This window comes from Myotis nattereri, assembly GCF_964212035.1.
Source record: "Myotis nattereri genome assembly, chromosome: 15".
Classification (NCBI taxonomy): domain Eukaryota; kingdom Metazoa; phylum Chordata; class Mammalia; order Chiroptera; family Vespertilionidae; genus Myotis; species Myotis nattereri.
In genome coordinates, this window is record NC_138090.1 from 13,209,167 (window position 1) to 13,231,375 (window position 22,209).

Here is a 22,209-nt window from a genome sequence, read left to right on the forward strand (position 1 = left end):
GCAACCCAGGCACACGCCCTTGACAGGAACCGAACCTGGGACCCTTCAGTCCGCAGGCCGACGCTCCATCCACTGAGCCAAACCGGTTTCGGCATGAAGAGATGTTTTGAAGGCAGAATAGACAGGATCTGGAGATTGACAGGATGTGGGAGATGAAAGAATGAAGCCCAGGTTTCTGGCCTGGGTGATGGATGGATGGATGGTAGTATCTTTTATTGAACATGGGGAGCCCCAGAGAACCAGGTTGGGAGGAGAGTGATAAGGCCCATAAGGGTGGCGTGGGAGCCGTCCAGGAACAAGTATCCAGAAAGAAGCAAGAAGAGAAGGCTGTAAGCTAGAGGCAGAAGCTTCAAAGTCATCTATGTTTAACTGTGAAGTCTCGTATGCCTACTGTACTGTGACCAATTTTTGTTCCTCCCACACCTGTAGTCCATATCCTTTACCTGCCTCTCCATCCTTAATTTTAACCTACTAATGCTCATGAGGTTTAGTGTGGCCTCCCCAGACTAATATACGGCACTTACTAAGCACATTACCTATCTCTAGTATTATCTTGCCTCAAGCATAGACCTGGTGTCAGTTTTTTCAGGACATACTTACAGATTGTCATCACTCCAAATACCTCTGCTATCTGCCCCCCAAGTGCCTGAAATTTCCATCATTAAAGCCCATCCTTTGGGTTAAGACAGTAGTGTCCAACTTGTTTTAGGGATAGAAACCTTTTTTCTCCCTGAATAAATCACATAAAATTTGGAGAAGTAAGGAAAGATGGGTGAGCAGAGGCCTGGAGCCTGTCTGCTATATCTCCCTTCCCTTGCTTTTCCAAAGCGGCCCCTGAGCTAAAGAACCATCTCCAGAGGATGGCTAGAAATGTATCTGACAGAGTGAGGACCTCTGAGCAGCCAGGTGGGGCCAAGAAGGTCTGATATTCATTCTGGTTTTGCCAACAAGTTATTGGATGACTCTGAACAAGTATTCATTTCTTGAGTTTGGGACAAAACTGTCTGGCTCTTCAAATAATGTTGTGAGCATCAATTAAGAGGACAGGCATGGCTCAGTGGTTTGGCTCAGTGGATAGAGCATTGGCCTGCGAACTAAAAGGTCCCAGGTTTGATTCCCGTCAAGGGCACATTCCCTGGGTTGTGGGCTTGATCCCCAGTGGGGGACTTGCAGGAGGCAGCCGATCCATGATTCTCTCTCATCATGGATGTTTCTATCTCTCTCTCCCTCTTCCTTCCTCTCTGAAATCAATAAAAATATATTTTTTTAAAAAAGGGCAGGCATGAAAAGGTGTTTTGCAAAATAAGATAAAGAATAATCAACGCATATCTGAAAAATGTAGATAAGAGCACACACAACAAAAGTAACCCACTTTCCAAATGTGGAATATAGGTCTAGGTAAAATCCTTTAAACTTTAGAAAGCAGTTATCTGAGCTGGGAGGTAAAAAAGAAATACGGCTTTTACAGGGGTCTGAAGAAAGCAGACATCAGTAAGGAAAAAAAATTCCTGTGATCTGGGTAGGAGATGATGTAGAAGGGCAGGTCTTTAAAGTGGTTGGCCTTGCCCTAGCCAGTTTGCTCAGTGGTTAGAGTGTTGACTGACGGGGTCACCAGTCAACAGGCATGTACCTCAGTTGCAGGCTTGATCCCTGGCCCTGGTCGGGATACGTGCAGGAAACAATCAATCAATGTGTCTCTCTCACATTGATATTTCTCTCTCTCTGTCTCTCCCCCTCCCTTCCACTCTCTCAAAATCAATGGAAAAATATCCTCAGTGAGGATTAACAACAAAAATAATAATAAAATGGTTGGCCTTAACAGTTGATAATGAAAGCTTTCCAAATGTCTCATGAGGTTTAGCACCAATACTCTGCAGCCTCGTCAAATGCTGTGGGATGACTTGCTGTCCCCCTAATACTCTTGTGTCCTTTTCTGCCCTTGATTATGACTTCACCTTATATGCCATCCAGCTGAAATGAGATATTCCTAGGGAATGAATTGCTCCTTTATGAGTCCATTTTACCCCATTATAACTATTGCATTACATTTTTTTGTTGTTTTCTAACCATTTAAACTTTGAGTTCAAGGGCAGAAAACACATCTTGGGTCATCTTTATATCCCCAGGGCCTAGAACAGGGAGAACACAGTAGGTGCTCAATAAATGCTGAGTTAAATTCTATCTCACACATGTCCCCATGAGATACAGAGGCATCGGGCGTATTGAGGTGTCACTTTAGGTCTTTTCCCCAAAGTGGGCAGGAAGATTCTAGCCCACTATTACTTCATCTCTCCTTCATTTGATTCTCTTGCTTAAAGAGTTACAAAGAAACCCACAAACGATTATGATTATTGCAAGCTTTATGGGGCAACTTGTGGGAGCCAAGGAAGGTCTTGGAAATAGAATTGTTCTCCTGAGAATTTTAGAACAAAGTACACCTTCCCCAGAAAGAATGGCTCCCAGGCCAAGGAAAGCCTGTCAGTAACTAATTCTATTAATGAATCTAGAAAGATCATATCTTTCAGAAGTGGATTTGGGAGTGAAGGTAGATAAGAAGCATAAAAATAAAATAAATAATAATCATAGTGTACATTTACTGTATGATTACTGGTGCCTAGGTATATACAAAAAGCTTTACTTGCATTGTCTCATTTAATTCTTACCACTGTGTGAAATACAATTCTCATCCTACCATATAGAGAAGAAACCTGCAGTTGAGTTGTTACTAATTCACCCAAGATCACACAGCTAATAAGAATCCAAGCCCTAGCTGGTTTGGCTCAGTGGATAGAGCGTCAGCCTGCAGACTGAAGGGTCCCAGGTTTGATTCCGGTCAAGGGCACATGCCTGAGTTATGGGCTCGACCCCCAGCAGGGGGCGTGCAGGAAGCAGCGAATCAATGATACTCATCATTAATGTTTCTCTCTCTCTCTCCCTCTCCCTTCCTCTCTGAAATCAATAAAAAACTTTTTTTTTTTTTTAAAAAAGGAGCCAAGACAAGACTCCAATGCCTGACAATCTGACTCCAGCATCCAGAGAGGGTGATATTAAACATTTCAGTTATATAACGAACATCTCTTAATCTAATTAACCATTCATCAATGCTTTCTAGTAACATGGCTTCCAGGAGGCTTTCCAGTAGAGAGAGAACACCCCTTTTGCCAGCATAAAATCACTAGTCCACTTGCCAGTAAAATGGCACTCTGCTCATTCACCAAGTTCCTGTAAACCTGACAAGTCCCTGAGGAAGGAACCCACTTCCAGGACACAGCCTACATTTCTGGTCCTAACTGTGAGGCTCAAGATCCTGGAAGGTGGTGACTGCCCCAATGCCATGCGATCAGCTGACAGCCTTCTGCTGATAATGCCCTGAACTCCTGTGGACTACAAACCTACGAGACAGTCCATAGGAAGAACATGTCCTTAGATCACCACGGGGTTGTAAGTCACCCAAGTTCTCACTGGTGCGGCAGTCTGGTGTGGTACTGCAGGAAACAAAGCTGTCCTTATTTTTATCATCCTGTTTCGCAGGTTCCATCACATTACTTTTCCCTCTTAGCTTGTTTCTGTCCAGCCTGAAACATCCTATCCTTCCAGTTTGGCTTTCTGTTCCTTGGTGATTCCTATAGGACACATCACAATTTCTTACAAGGCGAAGAAAACATTTCCTTTTGTTCCTTCCTAGCGATCCTCAGCATTTTCTCAACCCTGTGTCAGAGCAGCACATGGGATCTGTGTGTTCAGAAAGCAGGCTCCAAGGCCACTTAAACCCCATTCCTGGCTTCTCAGTGATGACTCAGAGGTCATATAGATGTAATTATAGTTGATATAATATAAATATAGTTGTCCTAGTTGCTATAACAAAATACCACTGACTGGGTGCATTGTAAACAACAGAAACTTATTGCTTATAGTTCTGGAGGCTGGGAAGACCGTGGTCAAAGCACCAACATAGCTCTGGCCGGTGTGTACAGTGGTTAGAGCGTCGGCCCACATGCCAAAGGGTCTCCGGTTCAAGTTCTGGTCAAGGGCACATACCTGAGTTACAGGTTGTTTCCCCGGCCCCAGTCAGAATGAGTGCGGGCGGCAACCAATGGATGTGCCTCTCTCACATCAATGTTTCTCTCTCCCTCTCACCCCTTCCATCCCTCCCTTCCACTCTTTCCAAAAATCAACGGAAAAATGTCCTTGGGTGAGGATTAAAAAAAAAAAAAAAAAAAGGCACCAACAGCCGAAACCGGTTTGGCTCAGTGGATAGAGCGTCGGCCTGCGGACTGAAGGGTCCCGGGTTCGATTCCGGTCAAGGGCATGTACCTGGGTTGCAGGCACATCCCCACTGGGAGATGTGCAGGAGGCAGCTGATCGATGTTTCTCTCTCATCGATGTTTCTAGCTCTCTGTCTCTCTCCCTTCCTCTCTCTGTAAAAAATCAATAAAATATATTTAAAAAAAAAATTTCAATATATGAACTTTGGAGGGACTACAAATATTCTGACCATAGCAGTTAGAAATATAATTGTAAATACAGTTGAGTTTTTTTTTCCCCATCTAAATACACTGCCTTATATTTGTCAACATTAAATCATACATATAGAGAGAGATTTCAGAGAGGAAGCTAGAGGGAGAGAAAGATAAAAACATCAATGATGAGAGAGAATCACTAATCGGCTGCCTCCTGCACGCTCCACACTGGGGATTGAGCCCACAACCCTGGTATGTGCCCTTGACCGGAATTGAAACCGGGACCCTTCAGTCTGCAGGGTGATGTTCTATCCAACTTAGCCAAACCAGCTAGGGCTCCATTGATTTTGAGAGAGAGTGGAAGGGAGGGGAAGATACACATAGAAACATCAATGTGAGAGAGACACATTGATTGGCTGCCTCCCGCACGCACACTGACCAGGGCTGGGGATTGAGCCTGCAACCAAAGTACATGCCCTTGACTGGAATCGAACCTGGGACCCTTCAGTCCGCAGGCTAACACTCCATCCAGTGAGCCAAACCGGCTAGGGCCAAGGATATTTTTTCTATTGATTTTCAGAGAGTGGAAGGGAGGGAGGAGGCAGGGGGAAAGAGAGAAACATAGATGTGAGAGATCTATCAATTCATTGCCTCCAGCACACGCCCCAAACAAGGCTGGGGAACCTGCAACCCAGGTACATGCCTTTGACGGGGAATCAAACCTGTGACCCTTTGGTCTACAGGCCAATGCTCTAACCACTTAGCACCCCGGCCAGGGCTGTTTTTGTTTTTAATCCTCACCCAACGATATTTTCCCATTGACTTATTATTATTTTTTAAAAGCACCATCTCCCTTTATTTTATTACTAGAGGCCCGGTGCACAAAAATTTGTGCACTCAGGGGGGCGGGGTGGGGGGGTCCCTCAGCCTCGCCTGTGCCCTCTCGCAGTCTGGGACCCCTCAGGAGATAATGCCCTGCTGGCTTAGGCCTGCTCCCGGGTGGCAGAGGGCAGGCCCAATCCCTAGGTGCAGCCCCTGGTCGGGCTCAGAGCAGGGCCGATTGGGGAGTTGGGGCGCCGCCCCGTCATGCACAGAGCAGGGCGGATCAGGAGGTTGCGATGCCACCTCCAGTCATGCTCAGGGTAGGGCCAATTGGGGGGTTGGGGCACGGTCCCCTGTCACACTCAAGGCAGGGTCGATGGGGAGGTTGCGGCGCCACCCCCTATCACACACAGAGCAGGGCCCATCAGGGGGGTTGGGGCTCCTTACTGTGTCACGCACGGAGCAGGGTTGATCAGGGGGTTGGGGGGCTCCCCCCTGTCACGCAAAGAGCAGGGCCCATCAGGGGGGTTGGGGAGCTCCCCCCTGTCATGCACAGAGCAGGGCCCATCAGGGGGTTGGGGAGCTCCCCCTGTCACGCACAGAGCAGGGCCCACCAGGGGGTTGAGGAGCTCCCCCCGTCACTCAGAGAGTAGGGCCCATAGGGGAGTTGGGGCGCCGCCCCCTGTCACACACAGAGCAGGGCGGATCAGGGGGTTGGGACACCGCCACTGTCACACTCAGGGCAGGGCGGATGGGGACGTTATGGCTCTATCCCATCACACACAGAGCAGGGCCCGTGGGGGAGGGGGGTTGTGGCGCCGCCCTCTATCACCCACAGAGCAGGGCTGATCAGGGGGTTGGGGCACCGCACCCTGTCACACACAGAGCCGCAGGGCGATCAGAGGTTGGGGAGCTCCCCCGTATCAGGCACAGAGCAGGGCTGATCAGGAGGTTGGGGCACCTTCCTCTGTCACGAACAGAGCAGGGGGGATAGGGAGGTTGTGGCCCCGCCCCCTGTCACACACAGAGCTGCAGGGCGATCAGGGGGTTTGGGTGCTGCCCCCTGTCACGCTGATCCCAGTGCCGGGAGGCCACTCGGCTCCGCTGATCCCGGTGCTGGGAGGCATATTACCCTTTTACTATATAGGGTAGAGGCCTGGTGCATGGGTGGGGCTGGCTGGTTTGCCCTGAAGGGTGTCCTGGATCAGGGTGGGGGTCCCCACTGGGGTGCCTGGCCAGCCTGGTGAGGGGCTGAGGGCTGTTTGCAGCTGGTCACACACCCTTCAGGGTGGGGGTCCCCACTGGGGTGCCTGGCCAGCCTGGTGAGGGGCTGAGGGCTGTTTGCAGCTGGTCACACACCCTTCAGGGTGGGGGTCCCCACTGGGGTGCTTGGCCAGCCTGGGTGAGGGGATGATGGCTGTTTTCAGGCTGGCGGGTGACGGAAGCTCCCAACTGCTCCTTTTTATCTTTTTTTTTTTTTTTTTTTTTTTTTAAATTCTGGGCCAGCTTTAGCTCTGAGGCTCCAGCTCTTAGGCCTCCGCTGCTGAAAGTAGGTATCTGGTTTGTTTCGGTTTGAAACAATGTATAACTCCAGCTCTGACTCCAGCTCTGAGATATATTTGTTAAAATGTTTCAAACTGCAGGCTCAGAGGCCTGCAAGGCAGGCGGGGAACGTTGGTTTCCTCCCTCATTGAAGCAAGCAAGCCTCATGTTATTTTCAAGCTGCCTGGCTGCCAGCTGCCATCTTGGCTGACAGTTAATTTGCATATCTCGCTGATTAGCCAATGAAAAGGGTAGCGGTCCTACGCCAATGACCATGTTTCTCTTTTATTAGACAGGATTTTTATTTTTGTTAATCCTTATCCAAGGATATTTTTCCATTGATTTTTAGATAGAGTGGAAGAGAGAGGGAAAGACAGAAACATCAATGTGAGAGAAACACATCAATTGCTTGCCTCCTGCACAAGCCCTGACCAGGGCTGGGGCCGGGGCCAGGACCAGGGCCAGGGCCAGGGAGGAGCCTGCAACCAAGGTATGTGCCCTTGACCGGAATCGAACCCAGGACCCTTTGGTCCACAGGCCAACCCTGTATCCAAACCAGCTAGGGCTCCACTGATTTTTAGAGAGTGAAAGGAAGGCAGGAGGGAGGGGGAGGGGGAGGAAGAAAGAAAAACATTAATGTGATAGACACATCCACTGGTTGCCTCCTAATCCCCAACTAGGGGCCAGGGCCAGGGATTGAACCAGCAACCCAGGTAGTGCCCTTGACCGGGAATTGAACACGTGACCCTTGGATGTGTGGGCCAATGCTCTAACCATTTAGCACCACCGGCCAGAGCTATGTTTGAGCCTTAAGGTGTGTACATAAAATGACAAATAGAACCACTTAGTTCCTAGAAAAGGGGTCACATGTAAATTCTCACAATACTTCACACATTTCTAGAATAGTAGCTAATCACAAAAGGCAAGTGCCTGAGATGAGGAATCAAAAAAATTGGGTCCTGGTGTTGAGAAACCAAACTATCCCTCTTTATGTCTGAACCCAAGCAGCTGAATGTTGCTGGAGAAAAACCACCTATTAGGCCAACTAGTTTATCTTTAAACTCATGATCATAAACTTCAAATGGGTACCCAATCCTGCCAAAGCAGGCCTACTAGCAAAGCTGTAAGTTTGCTTTCCCTCTCCCTTGCATTTGCATCATTTTCATCTTCATCAGTTACGCTGATTATCACAGTGGAAGCACCCTGCTCCTACCCAAGGTTAATCCTTCCAGTTTCCTTATATCCTCCCATGGATTTCACTCCTACACAGGTCAAGTAAACCTTCTCTCTACTGTATCACTCCCAATGGCACAAAAACATGCTCGAGAACCCCACCATCTTTTAAACATCTCCTTTGCACCGGCTGGATAGCTCGGTTGGTTAGAGTATGGCCTCCAATACTCCAAGCTTGAAAGTTCCATCCCCGGTCAGGGCATATACAAAATCAACGAATGAATGCATCAATAAGTGGAACAACAAATGGATGTTTCTCTCCCTTCCTTTCTCTCTGGAATCAACAGATAAAAGAAACAAACATCTCTCTGATCCCCTATGCCTCCTAGTTAGGCCTAAATTCATTTGCTCCCTTCACAGCAAAACTTCTCTCGTGTTGACGACATGTAGTCGGTATTTCCTAACTTTCCCGTCCACTCTTCAACTCATTATAATCATATCCACATTTCTGATTTACCAACATGAATCAAGCCAGGGCCACCAATAATACTCTCCACTGATCTCCAAGGCGACTGACTCAAACCATACCTCCAGCCCAAGTACAACGCTTGGCAGCACTACACACAGTTGACCACGTCCCTCCTACCTGAAACCTTTCCTGCCCGTAGATTTCGCAACTCAACATCGTGAATTTCCTTCTGCCCTCCTGGCCGCTCCCTCTCCGTCTCCACCACCCTGTCTCTAAAGGCCGGAGTGCCTTTCCTTTAAAGTCAGGTTAAACCACACGTATGGTTTCATCAGCGCATGCAGTTTAAAAACGCTTGATTTAGTTGCTAACGACTAAACATCTGGAAATTTTACATTTTAAATCATCCAAATTTCTGATTCCCTTAAAAAAAACACACACTCGGATTTGTCAATACTGTTGGTAGCATCCTCTTAATTAAAAGAACAAATGCAGCAGAAGCTGTTTGTTATCCACATCTAAGGGAGTTGAGAATATAATCCTGAGTCCGATTCCCAAAAAGCACCAAAAACTCTCTTCCCGGAGCCGCCGGAATATCCAGGCGGCCCTGCGTCAACTTTACGGCTGGTTGGTTAGGTCACGCCCGCAGGTGCGCCCTGGGGAGGGGGAGGGCGACTCCGGCACTCCGCCCGCCCCGAGAATGGGACAGCCCTCGGGGCAGAGACCAGAAGCGCACGTTTTGAAACGCAGAAGCACACCGCGCCAAAAACAGAAAGTCCTTTCGGCACCGGACTGCCACGATCCCGCAAAAGCGTCAAGCCTCGTTTCCCGCTGGCTTTCCCGGGCCGAGGTGGCCTAGGGACAAGAGCAAGCCCTCTTCGAGGGCGGAGAGATTCCCCAAAGCCGCCGGGAAGAGACAGCTCTCCTCGAGGTCGCTGGATTGTTTGAGAGGAGAACGCGCCGGGACCGCACCGGCCTAACTCCCCGGCGGGATGCGGTGCGGCGCTAGGCAGGCGGGTCCGGCAAGGCTGAGGGTGGAGTCTGGGGCGGGGCCTGCCCCAAGAAACGCCTCAGACCCTCCACCGAGCCCCGCACGGGCTTCTTCCCAGCACCCTCACCCCCTTCACGGGTTCAGGGCGGGAGGCTGCGGCTCAGGAACTAGGTTAAGCGGACCCGTGATCGCGGACCGCCCAGAGGCGGTGACCTCCGCCCAAGAAACCCCACCCAGCGGGAGCCCGGACTTCGCGGCGCCCGCGGAGCCCACGCGCGACCGGGCGAGAGCGCGGGAGGGCGCGTGCGGCGTGACGTGCCTCGCAGCGCGTCCCGTTACGCCATCGCGCCCGCTTTTGAAAGTTGGCGCCCGGGGCCGCCTCCCATGCTGCCCTGCGCCAACCCCTCCCCTCACCTTTCCTCCCCCGCCCTCCACTCGTCGCCGGGCCAGCCCCCCCACCCGTCCCTTCCCTTATCAGCACCCGCGGCCCCGGCAGCGCCGACGCAGGCGCACTGCACCACGCGGCCGCCATTTTGTGTCCGAGCCTGTGGAGCGATTAAACCGTGCGCGGAGCTGCTTCTTTGGCGGCAGCGGCGGCGCGGTGGCCGGTGCGAGTGCGCGGAGCTAGCCGGGGACGCCAGGTGGCCGGAGCGGTGGAGCGGCGGCGGAGCGGGCGCTGCGGGGGGTGTGGCGCGGAGGTAAGGGGGCCCCGGGTGGAGGAGGTTTCGCGGGCCGCCTCTAGGTGTCACGATGGGGCCGCTCCGGTCGGCGCTGGCTGCAGCCCGGCGCCAGCGCCGCCGCCGGGGGGTGTTTGTCTCCCTCTACCGTCCCTGCTGCGGCGCGGCCGCCGCCATTGCCCGTCGCCGCCACAGCCCGGCCGGCCCCCCCCAACACACACCCGCCCGCTAGGCCTCCCTCCTGGCGGCGCGCTAGGCCTCCGGCGGCGACGGCGACAGAGGCCCGCGCGCCGGCGACTCCATTTTCCTTCCTTTGTCTCTGCCCTCGAGACCGGCTCTTGGCTCGACCGATCACCCGGCCGCGGCCCGCCCTGTGCCCTCTGCCACTCCCGAGGCGGGTAGCCGCAGCCGACAGGCTAGCTCCGTGCCTCGGCTGCCGCGCCCGCTGGTCTAGGGGCTCCCGGCTCTGCCGCCTCGCGCGCAGCCGGGTCTCCGTGCCGTATGGGTGTCGGGCCCTGGCCAACGCCTCTCGGGCTGCCCATCCTCCAGCCCGCCCGGTCCCCGGAACCTACCCGGCTGCCAGGCTCGGCTGCTCGGCGGTCGCTGCCAGTCCGCGCGTCGCCGCCGCTGGTCTCCGTCTCCACCGAGTGGCGCAGGCGGCGCTGCTGCGAGCAGAGGGACCCCAGAGCTGCCGAGAGCTCCCTCTGCAAGGCTGGCTGAGCTACTCGCGCCTCGACGCCGCCCGAGCGGGCGGGGGGACGCGCGCTCGCCGCCCCCGCCGGGCCCCGCTGCGCCCCTAACCTAGCGCCCGGGCTCTTGGCGGAGCCCTGTCGGTGCGGCCCCCCACGGCGGGCGGAAAAGACAGGAGTTGTGAACCAAGTCGTTTTTCGGGAGCCAGGGTCCGACTCCCCTTGCAGGGAGTGATAGCCTGATCTTGTGCGCCCAGAGATCTCAAAGGGATTAAAACTGATCTCAAGTGATAGGACAAGTGCCCGAGTTCTGGATGATGGGCTGGCCGACTCCGGCGGGCGACCCTTGCGTTTCCCTCGCGCTTTCAAATGTCCTGACGCCAACTTAGTACAGTGTTTAGTACTTGGGGCTCTAGCACTAGGCGAAAGCGGTTCTGAGTTCGGCAACACGAACTAGAGCTCCAGTGTCCAGTGTACGGCAGAATGAATTATTTTGACTTGGCTGGTAATTTGCCCCTACGCTGAAATCTGAGGGTTGATGTTGTAATTGAATCTTGGGTCACTAGCTGCAGTTGGTTTATAAATATCTACGCCTAATGTAACTACTCTTTAGTAGCAGACTTCCTGTAGCCCCGAGTTCAGAATTAAGTAAACATTTCCGTACGTAATCTTGATGCTTTCTTCCGAATTTACATCAACTAGTCAAGTTAATTCCACTACCCTATAGGCTGCAAAAGAAGTCAAACGGGGCACGTATATGACTATACTACATTTACTCCGTCCTTAAGCCGTCTTGCATCGTAAAAAAGCTTTCTGTTGAATTGTCTTTTTGCTCTTCGCTCAAATATTCTAGTGCCTTAATATAGTATGGTCCGGCAGTTGATGTAATAATAACTCCGCCTGATTTGGAGAGAAGAAAGTCTTGGTTAACTTTTTTTTTTTTTTAAGAAAAATTACGTTAAGTTTATGAGGAAATTAAAACATCCTGGTGCTAAGCAAATTTGTCAGTCCACTGTGTGTAATCTCAATCTGTAGGCTTTTGCAGCGTTCTGCCTCCATAGGGGAGTCTTTCAACATCCCTTTTTGAACCCTACAAAATGTTCCTTCTCCCCCTCCTTCACAATAAAATTGCACTAACTAAATGCAGTAGCATTGATGGAGTGTCAAGTTTGGGAATAGGACCACACTTAATTGTCTAATATATTAGTCCATTTGTGTAATTTTTTGCACTCTTGTGATTTTGGGTATTCCTTTTGAAATTCTGGATGTCAGGTGGCATGTTTTACTTATTAAATAAGCTCCACATGCATTAAAAATTAAAATCCAGCAGGTCTGTAATTGAGCCAGGAGTAAAGCTCTCTCCCCCCACCCCCCCATGTTAGCATTGTGCCCCACAAACCATATTTTGCTTCTTAATTCAGTTGTGCATATGCAGTCATTAACTTCTAAATCTTACACATCATTTATGCTGTTTTAATGATATAGAGCTTATCCACAGAGTTGCTATCCTTTGTGATTTCCCAAATGCCAGGATTCATGCTTTGTTTTTATTGGAAAGGAGATCTACAGAGAAGATAAATTGAGGATATAAGGTTACCCAAAGGAACTTATTATTTGAATCAGTGGTATGAGGAAGATTACAACAGAACTGTTTGTCTACATAGCGAAGTGCTGCTTATTTAAAAGTAGTTGTAAAAGTCATCTTAAAGATTTGTTCAACCAGCATAAAATGTAGGAGCTGTAAAAGTTATCCTTAAGATGCATTCAAATTCTACAGCCTTTAGGATTTTGCTTCAGAGAACACACAAAAATGAGGACACCCACCTAAGACTTAAGAGAGGCTTGGGGAGTTGCAGAGGCCATCTGTGGCTGACAAGTGCCCTGAGGAGGAATCCTGTGGCAGACAGAGCCTTGCACCATGGTGCCTGCTGACAGAAATTCACCTCTAGAGACTGTTTTTTTTTTGCTTCAGAGATGTTGCTGGTATTAAATTCACTCCATATCATCTACTTTATAAGCTCCATTTTATTTTTAAAACCAGAAACCTAGTTAACCACTTATCTACCTTACTTACCTATCTTGATTCCAGATGACTTTAGGCTCTTTTGCCAAAAATTAGGTCCTCCTTCAAACAACTAAGAATTGTCATAATTTAGTATTTGAAAAAGAGCATACAGGTTTAAGAAGTAATAATGGCAAGTAACGATGACTTTGCAGACCATGAATCATAACTATGTATATAGATTTGGCATGCCATATTTCAAACATCCCTAAACTTGATCTTCCCTGGCAGTATCTTTTTTATTGTTGTTGTTAGTCCTCACATGATATTTTTCCTCCATTGATTTTTTTAGGGAGAGGGGAAGAGAGAGAGAAACATTGATGTGAGAGACCCATCAGTTGGTTGCCCACACCAGGACTGGTGCTGGAGATGGAACCTGCAACCCTTTGGTGTACAGGCTGATACCCTAACCACTGAACCACACCAGCCAGGCTCCCTGGCAGTGTCTTTGTGCATTTTCTCAGTGATTAGTATTTGGGTGCAAAAATGTGGTATGGTATACAGACTGCTGACATATATCTCAAGAACAGTGATTTTTTTCCACACACAGTCTTCATTTTTTGTTGCCCTTAGAATATTCAGGGGCATAAATCCTCATTCCCTTTGACAGTGTATGGACTCCAATACAAAAGTTTCTTAAACTAAAAACACTAGTCCTCTATGTTTTAAATTGCTTCTCAACAGAGAAGACTTCAGGTTCATCTAAGAAAGATTATATCAGCCTAGTTTTGTGGGCTGTAGTTAATTATGAGTTGGGTTCCCTCGGTTATACCTCTTATGCTAAGTTCTTTGAAAACTGTTCATTCAAATTTAGCTCTTTTCATTTAACTTGGGAATCCCCCCAAACCCCTTTCCCCTTGAAGGTAAGTTCCACTCTACCACTGCCTGAAGCTTTTCTTTTTTGATTTCAGAGAGGAAGGGAGAGGGAGAGAGATAAAAACATCAATGATGAGAGTTGATCAGCTGCCTCCTGCTGGGGGGTCGAGCCTGCAACCCAGGCATGTGCCCTTGACCAGAATCAAACCCAGGATCCTTGAGTCCACAGTCTGACGCTCTATCCACTGAGCCAAACCAGCTAGGGCTGAGGTGTTATTTTGATAACCACAAATCTTTAGTCCTTTATATATTTTAGCAAATGTCTAAAAAACACTGAGTGTTTTATTATTGGCTTAAGATATTTATGGAATGGGCCAATTAATAAGATGACATATTTTATCAGTCTTCATCTTGTCCTAAGTTTGTTTTTCATATTGTATGTGCATTTAGTATGTGTATTTAGTATTCATAAAAATGACTTATGCTTCTGTTTTAGAATGGTCACGGACCCGGGGCCAAAGAACAAGATGCACTAGTGGACAGACTGCTGACCAAGGGCTTGAGAGCTGGATTCTGTTTTTCTTTTTCAAACTGACTTTGCAGCCACGGAGAGGTATACTTCCATTTCTTGGTCTTAAAAATAGAAGTAATAAAACCGTCCTTGGGTTGGAGGATTTGCTGGACCATTCTTGGGTATTGGAGATACAAGAGGGTGAGTGGTTGAGGGCGTACAGGCTTTATGGTCAGAAAGTCCTCAGTTTGAAACTCTGTACTACCATATACTAGCTGGATGACACTGGGCAAGTTACTTAACCTTTCTATGCCTACAGCCCTCACTTGTGAGAGAATAACATTAATTACAGGATATTCTCAGAGTTGAGAATGTGGTAAAGCATTAAGTATCATTTTGGGACTACATAGAAAAAAGAACAGGAAATGGTGGCTGCTTTGCTGTAGAAAACTTTGGAATATATATATATATATTTTATATATTTTTTTTATTTTTTATTTTTTTAATATATTTTATTGATTTTTTTACAGAGAGGAAGGGAGAGGGATAGAGAGTTAGAAACATTGATGAGAGAGAAACATCGATCAGCTGCCTCCTGCACTCTCCCCACTGGGGATGTGCCTGCAACCAAGGTATATGCCCTTGACTGGAATCGATCCTGGGACCCTTGAGTCCACATGCTGATGCTCTATCCACTGAGCCAAACCAGTTAGGGCTATATTTTATTTTTATTTTATTGATTTTTTACAGAGAGGAAGGGAGAGAGATAGTTAGAAACATCGATGAGAGAGAAACATCGATCAGCTGCCTCCTGCACATCTCCTACTGGGGATATGCCCGCAACCCAGGTACATGCCCTTGACCGGAATCGAACCTGGGACCTTTCAGTCCGCAGGCCGATGCTCTATCTACTGAGCCAAACCGGTTTCGGCGGAATATATATTTTTTGACAGTATTAGTTGAAGTCTTGGTAAATGACTTCAAGAGTCTGTTGTGGAAATTTGTAATTTTGAAGAGGAACAAACAGATGGAATCCTGTTCTTGGGGAATTTGATATCCTGGATAAAAATCGTCCTAATTGAGTTAGCCTAGCTAATGACCCATGCTTACATCAGAGTATTAGTTATAGTTGTTAGCAGTTTTTTCCTTAAAATTTGAAAGGCTCACTTAAAATTTATTGTGGCCTACACTTTCTGCTATAAAATATAATAGACATCAGAGGGAACTTAAAACAGGCTTCTCACAAATGTCAGGATCTACTAGGCTTTGGATCTCATAAACAATAAAAGTAAGGTGTTGGGTGTATAAATTCTATCTTCTCAGGCTACCAGAAAGCACTTCTTTCTTATCCCCTAGAAAATGTGAAAATTGTTTAATTTCACTTATGTAGTGGCAAATTAATTAATTTCACTTATGTAGTGTTAAGGTGGAAATTACAAATGCTGAGATTAGGTGAACATATGAATAAATCATCTAAGTGACTACTAAGATTTTTCTTACAAACTATGCCTGAAGCATATAGAGAGGAAGAAGGGGATGAAAGCTCTACTATTCTTCAGCTCTCTGTTTTCCAAGTGGGCGTCTTGGTATGTCCATAAGATGGGAAGGACAAGGTCTTTGTGCTGGTTTTCTGTCGTTCCAGAAATAACTTATACTCTACAGGTTCCTTTAGAAGTGTTGATACAAAATACATACTAATGAACTGCTGAAAAGAAAAACAAGACTGATTTGAAAAGCTATTGAGAAAACTAAACTAAATAGTTTGGGGAATGGGGTTGTAGAAACATGTTGGTCACTTTTAAGTGCTGTGACTAGTTTGATCCCTGTTTCTCAAACTGGGATATAAATACCCTTAGGGTACAAAGTGTATGATTCCTGGTTACTTGAAGCTACAAGATAAGCATGACCCGTCTTCTTGGAGCTTCAGTTGTGCTCATTGAGGGGCCTCTTCTTGGAGCTTCAGTTGTGCTCATTGAGGGGCCGGTGAGTTGAGTAATTTAACTGGTAAGTAATTAAAATATTTTTTACATTGAAATAGGTATATATTTTAGGAACAGATATGCACTCTGTAAGACTTGTCTAAGATTACACAGGTCATCAAAATGGGGCATGAATGGCTGGTGGTGGGAAGTGTTCTTTGTATAGGTACTACAGTAGAAACCTTTGAGAAGCAATACTTTTGAGCTATAGAACAGCTCTATCATCCAGCTCTTTAATTTTCCCCATAGCATCCTACTGTGAAATGTAGATGTTAAATTATATTAAATGGTGCTTGTTCGCTTGCATGCGTGTTCCTACACATGTGCGACGTGCGCAAGAGCTCAGCACAGTTGATAGGCAGTTCTGGATAGCTAGACCAAGTCAGAAATATTGTCAAAAGAAAAGAGGAAGAATGAACAAAATCAGGTCTAAAACTATAAAATAAATTCTATAAAACAATTTTGAAAACATAACAGGTTAACTCAAGCATAATTAACAATTTATATAGATTCCCCCTCCCCCACTTTGATAAGTAAAATAAAAATAAAATGGCTAAATTCTAAGCTATGGACCTTGCAGTTCCTAAGATTATTCAGCAGCATCTATTCTTAACTTCTGTGTGTTTTGCTAATGTTACTTATGTTCCTCTTAATGTAAGTGGTATTTAAAAATTGCATGATATATAGTGATAATGCCTACTCTTTGAATATAGGTTTTATATTTGAACCTAATTGGTTCTAGACATACCAAAGTGACTTTCTCTGAAATGATGTGAGTTGGATCAATCCAGATATTTAGATATCTGCAGTACTTACTGAACACTTGTAATGTGTTTGATCATACTTTGAGAGGTTTTTTAAAAAATGCAATACAAAAAAAGAAATTGTTAAGGAATAAAAGTAAAGAAAAACCCAAACAAAAACCTGGCACATAGCAAGAGCTCAATAAGTTTGAATGAATGAATGCCTAGGACAGTGATGGCGAACCTCTGACACACATGTCAGAGGTGACACTCGAATTCATTTTTTTGGTTGATTTTTCTTTGTTAAATGGCATTTAAATATATCAAATAAATATCAAAAATATAAGTCTTTGTTTTACTATGGTTGCAAATATCAAAAAATTTCTATATGACATGGCACCAGAGTTAAGTTAGGTTTTTTTTTTTTTTTTTTTTTTTTCAAAATGCTGACACGCCGAGCTCAAAAGGTTCGCCATCACTGGCCTAGGGAATAAAATTAAACAAAACAGTAGTCAGAACAAAATGAAAAAACTAGTATTGGTAGGGTGGTTAGGTTTGGGGTGACTTTTCTTCATTTTCTATAGTTTGTATAATGTAATTATTTTATAAATGCAAATAAATTTTAATTAGATAAAGCAGAATTACCAAAAATTGGGAATAACAATATTGGGCCATAGGGGACTGATTAAATTGATACATCTATATAATAGGTTGTGATACAACCATTATATTATGCTTAGATATATTATGTATAGAAATACATAAAGCAGCCCTAGCTGGTTTGGTTCAGTGGACAGAGTGTTGACCTGCTAACTGAAAGGCCCCAGGTTCAATTCTGGTCAAGAGCACATGCCCAGGTTGTGGGCTTGATCCCCAGTGGGGGGACTTGCAGGAGGCAGCCGATCAATGATTCTCTCTCATCATGGATGTTTCTATCTCTCCCCCTTCCTTCCTTTCTGAAATCAATAAAAATATATATATTTTTAAAAAACATAAAGCAGATTGCCAAATAGTATGCACACTGTGTTCTCCCATGTGAGAGTAAATATGTGTGTGTATACAGGGTGTCCCCAAAAAATGTACACACACTTTTTCCCTGATAGCGCACTTGATGTTTCTTTTTAGATTTAACCCACTGGAATTAATAATATTCAAGTGCGTATACATTTTGGGGAGACACCCTGTATAGGGAGGGGACTATAGATATAAATCAGAATGCTTATATAAAACCTATAGGTTTATATTCTGGCTTATCTGAGTTTTCTCCTATTATCTGTATTGTATTTTTTTTTCCTTGTTTGGGGGAGGATAATTGTAGCTGAGAACCAAGATATACATTGCTACCTGAATTAATCTAAAAACTTTTAGCTGATGCAATGTTATTGAAAGCCTGTATTTTCATTGGAAGAGCCAAGTTTTTGGTTTTATAGTTGTTTTTTTGGGAGGGGGGAGTATAAATTAATTCAGTAGGTTAAATAGGGAATGCTACATGCAGAGAGGGAAGATGAAGTACAAAAGCAAAAAAATATATAGCAGAATGTGACCATAAGGAAAGAGCTAGACCATGATTCCTCTTGTGTATTTTGTTGTTGTTATTTTTAAATATATTTTTATTGATTTCAGAGAGGAAGGGAGAGGGAGAAAGAGATAGAAACACCAATGATGAGAGAGAATCATTGATTGGCTGCCTCCTGCAAGTCCCCCCACTGGGGATCGAGCCCACAACCTAGACATGTACCCTGACCTGGAATCGAACTGTGACCTCCTGGTTCATAGGTCAACACTCAACCACTGAGTCATGTCAGCTGGGCTATTTCCTCTTGTTTTTGGTACATCACAAAAGAAGGGCTCATGACATACTTATTTTTTAAATTTTTTATTTTAATTCTTCTTTTACCAATATTCGTCATCTATTTGTTATTTGCTCAAACCCAGTATACATGTATAGTGGTATCAAAATTGTTAACCTGAACTCCATGGGAAAAAACTTTATTAATTATAATACAATGCTTATCTGTAGTTCTTTAGTCCTTAATCTTATAATTTCTATTCATTTCCAAGTTATTTAGGTACAGTTTCCCTCTCTCTCTCTAATGAAGATATATATCTGTAACAGTGAGATTCTTTTTATTTTTATTTATTGCTGACAGTATTATATTATTTTTATTTATTTATTTCAGAGAGGGAGAGAGAGATAGAAACATCAAATGATGAGAGAGAATCCTGCATGCCCCCTACTGGGGATTGACCCTGCAACCCGGGCATGTGCCCTTGACCGGTATTGAACCCGGGACCCTCAGTCCAGACTGACGTTCTATCCACGGAGCCAAACAGCTAGGGCTATCCTATATAATAAAAGGGTAATATGCAAATAGACTGAATGGCAGAACAACTGAACAACAAATTAAAGTGTACTATGCTAAGGCTCAACCACTTGCTGTGACATGCACTGACCACCAGGGGGGCAGACCACTGGTTGACCAGTCACTATGATGTGCACTGACCACCAGGGGGCAGATGCTCTGACCGGTAGGTTAGCTTGCTGCTGGGGTCCCACTGATTGGGACTGAACGAGATGGGCCAGATATGCCCTGGAGCCCTCCCGCGGTCACTCCCTGGCCCAATTGTGCACTGGTGGGGTCCCTCAGCCTGGCCTGCACCCTCTTGCAATCCAGGACCCCTTGGGGGATGTTGGAGAGCCGGTTTCAGCCTGATCCCGCAGGCTACTTCCCTTGGGAGGGTGCCAGACAAAGGGCTCATGGCTAGAGAGCACTGCTGTGGCAGCGCGAGCCTCTCCCAGTTGGGACTAATTGGTTGTGGGGCCAGGATGAGCAGGAGCAGCAGGTAGGAGCTGCAGGTGGCATTGGACTGCGGGTTTTGGCCCAATCCCTGCAGGCCACCCTGAGGGACCCCACCCATGCATGAATTCGTGCACTGGGCCTCTAGTATTCTTTTTAAAAGAAAATAAATTTATATCTTCTTCACCTATTTCTCCCACTCCCCATGACCCATCTCTGGCAACAACCAATTTTTTTAAAAAAATATATTTTATTGATTTTTTACAGAGAGGAAGGGAGAGAGATAGAGAGTTAGAAACATCGATGGGAGAGAAACATCGATCAGCCGCCTCCTGCACATCTCCTACTGGGGATATGCCCACAACCCAGGTACATGCCCTTGACCGGAATCGAACCTGGGACCTTTCAGTCCGCAGGCCAACGCTCTATCCACTGAGCCAAACCGGTTTCGGCGGATTCAGTTTTTTAGATCTTTTGACAGAGAAACATATCAGTATATGTTTAGAAAACATATATCTTTAGAAAAACGTGGAGATTGTACTTTACTGCTCTCAAATATAGTACACCTGTTCACTGGCACACATTGGGTTTTTTGTATGTATTTTGTCAGAATTTTTTTTTTAATGCCGTCACCAACTTTAAAGTTTATCCATGTATAATGCATTACTAGACTCTAGCAGTCGCTAATATTAAAGCTTGGAATCTAATACCAAGGCTCTTAAGACTTTGAGCTTATTCATCTCTTTCTGGATAACCCAGGACTTTTTCAGAATCCTGTAGTAATTTCCCTGGGATAAGAACAGACCATCCTTGGGAGGGCTGGTGTTGGTTAGCACCTCTATTTTTAGTGTAGTCCAGTTGGACCTCTGAAATGTCAAAATTATTTCAGCCCACTACTTTTTATTTGTTTACATAAACTCTGGTATAACAAAACTCTGGCATAGCATAGTTACAATCACATATGGTAAAGCAGGTACAAACTACATTCACAGAGATATGGTATGGTGCAGAACTATTCTATAACAATAGGATACTCTAATTGTTTTTAATATATCTTGTGTTTCTGTTTTGTACTTGTAACTTTCTACTATTTAACATTTTTGTTATAAGTATATGTTGAGCCGGAGCCGGTTTGGCTCAGTGGATAGAGCGTCGGCCTGCGGACTGAAGGGTCCCGGGTTCGGTTCCGGTCAAGGGCATGTACCTGGGTTGCGGGCGCGTCCCCAGTGGGGGGTGTGCAGGAGGCGGCTGATCGATGTTTCTCTCTCATCGATGTTTCTGACTCTCTGTCTCTCTCCCTTCTTCTCTGTAAAAAATCAATAAAATATATTTAAAAAAAAAAAAAAGTATATGTTGAGACTGTAAAGTAATAGTGACTTGGTTTCCTCTTGGGAATAAATTTTTAAAATAATTTTTTTGTCTTTTTGGTCTCTTATTAGACAGGATCTTTGCTTCTTCTCCTCTCCTTGTGTCTTTTAGGTATTTATAAATATGTAATTTGCCTGTACCCCCCCCCCCCCCAATTTCTTGGTTAAGCTATTACCTATGTTTCCTTTTTTCCTATATTTGTTTTCATATTTCTAAGGAGCAGCCAAGTTGGCAGATTGTTTCCATAATTTGAACTTTGTTCAAAGGCATTATATTGACATTTATTATTACCCATATTATGCCTTTGGTACACGTGTGCATTGTTGAATTTAAGCTGTTAGCTTCTAATTTAAGATTGACCTTATAAGGGACCCCATTTACCAAATAAAAATGATTTGGTTTTTACCAAGTAGCCTTCATGAGTGAGTACTGGGTTATAGAAATACTAGAGCAGCAGCCACATGGTCATTGGTACACATTGCAAACCATGAGTTCACTTGGTTATTATGTATGTCCATTTCTCTCTTTTTCTTTTTTACCTTCTGTGATGCATTGACCTTGTCCCGTACAATCTAGAGAGATCTTTTGATACTGATAGTACACATAATAGAGGTTAAACCTTAGAACTGCCTTATTAAATTATACATTTCATTTTTGCTTATATGGGAATCATTTATATTTCTAAATAAATAAAACAGTTCTTTGTATTAAAGAATGAATCAAACATTCTCATAGTAGAAAACAGTGCATATTTGAGTAGCTTATATTTTTGTAGACCTGCATTTAGGATGAATAACTATTCTAAGTCAGTCACTTCCAAGCCATAGTCAGCAGAGATTCTATATCAGAATCTCTTGAGGACTTTTTTTTAATATGTATTTTTATTGATTTCAGAGAGTAAGGGAGAGGGAAAGAGAGAGAGAGAAACATCCACGATGAGAGAGAATCACAGGTTGGCTGCCTCTTGCACTTCCCCTACTTGGGATAGAGCCCACAACCAGGCATGTGCCCTTGACTGGAATCGAACCCGGGATCCTTCGGTCCCCAGGCCATTGCTCTATCCACTGAGCCAAGCCTGCTAGGGCTCTTGAGGACTTTTTAAAAGGTCTCAT

General features: G+C 45.6%; 1 protein-coding gene across 2 annotated transcripts in view; it reads left to right on the forward strand.

Moving 5' to 3' along the window:
* Nucleotides 1-9,739: 9,739 nt before the first annotated feature.
* The window catches only part of CTCF (CCCTC-binding factor), a 43,060-nt gene continuing 30,590 nt past the window's right edge, over nucleotides 9,740-22,209 (forward strand). For both annotated transcript variants that reach the window (XM_081108388.1, XM_081108390.1), the window contains exons 1-2: nucleotides 9,740-10,152; nucleotides 14,195-14,311. The gene's annotated coding sequence lies outside the window, so the exon portion shown is untranslated. The remainder of the gene's footprint in view (nucleotides 10,153-14,194; nucleotides 14,312-22,209) is intronic.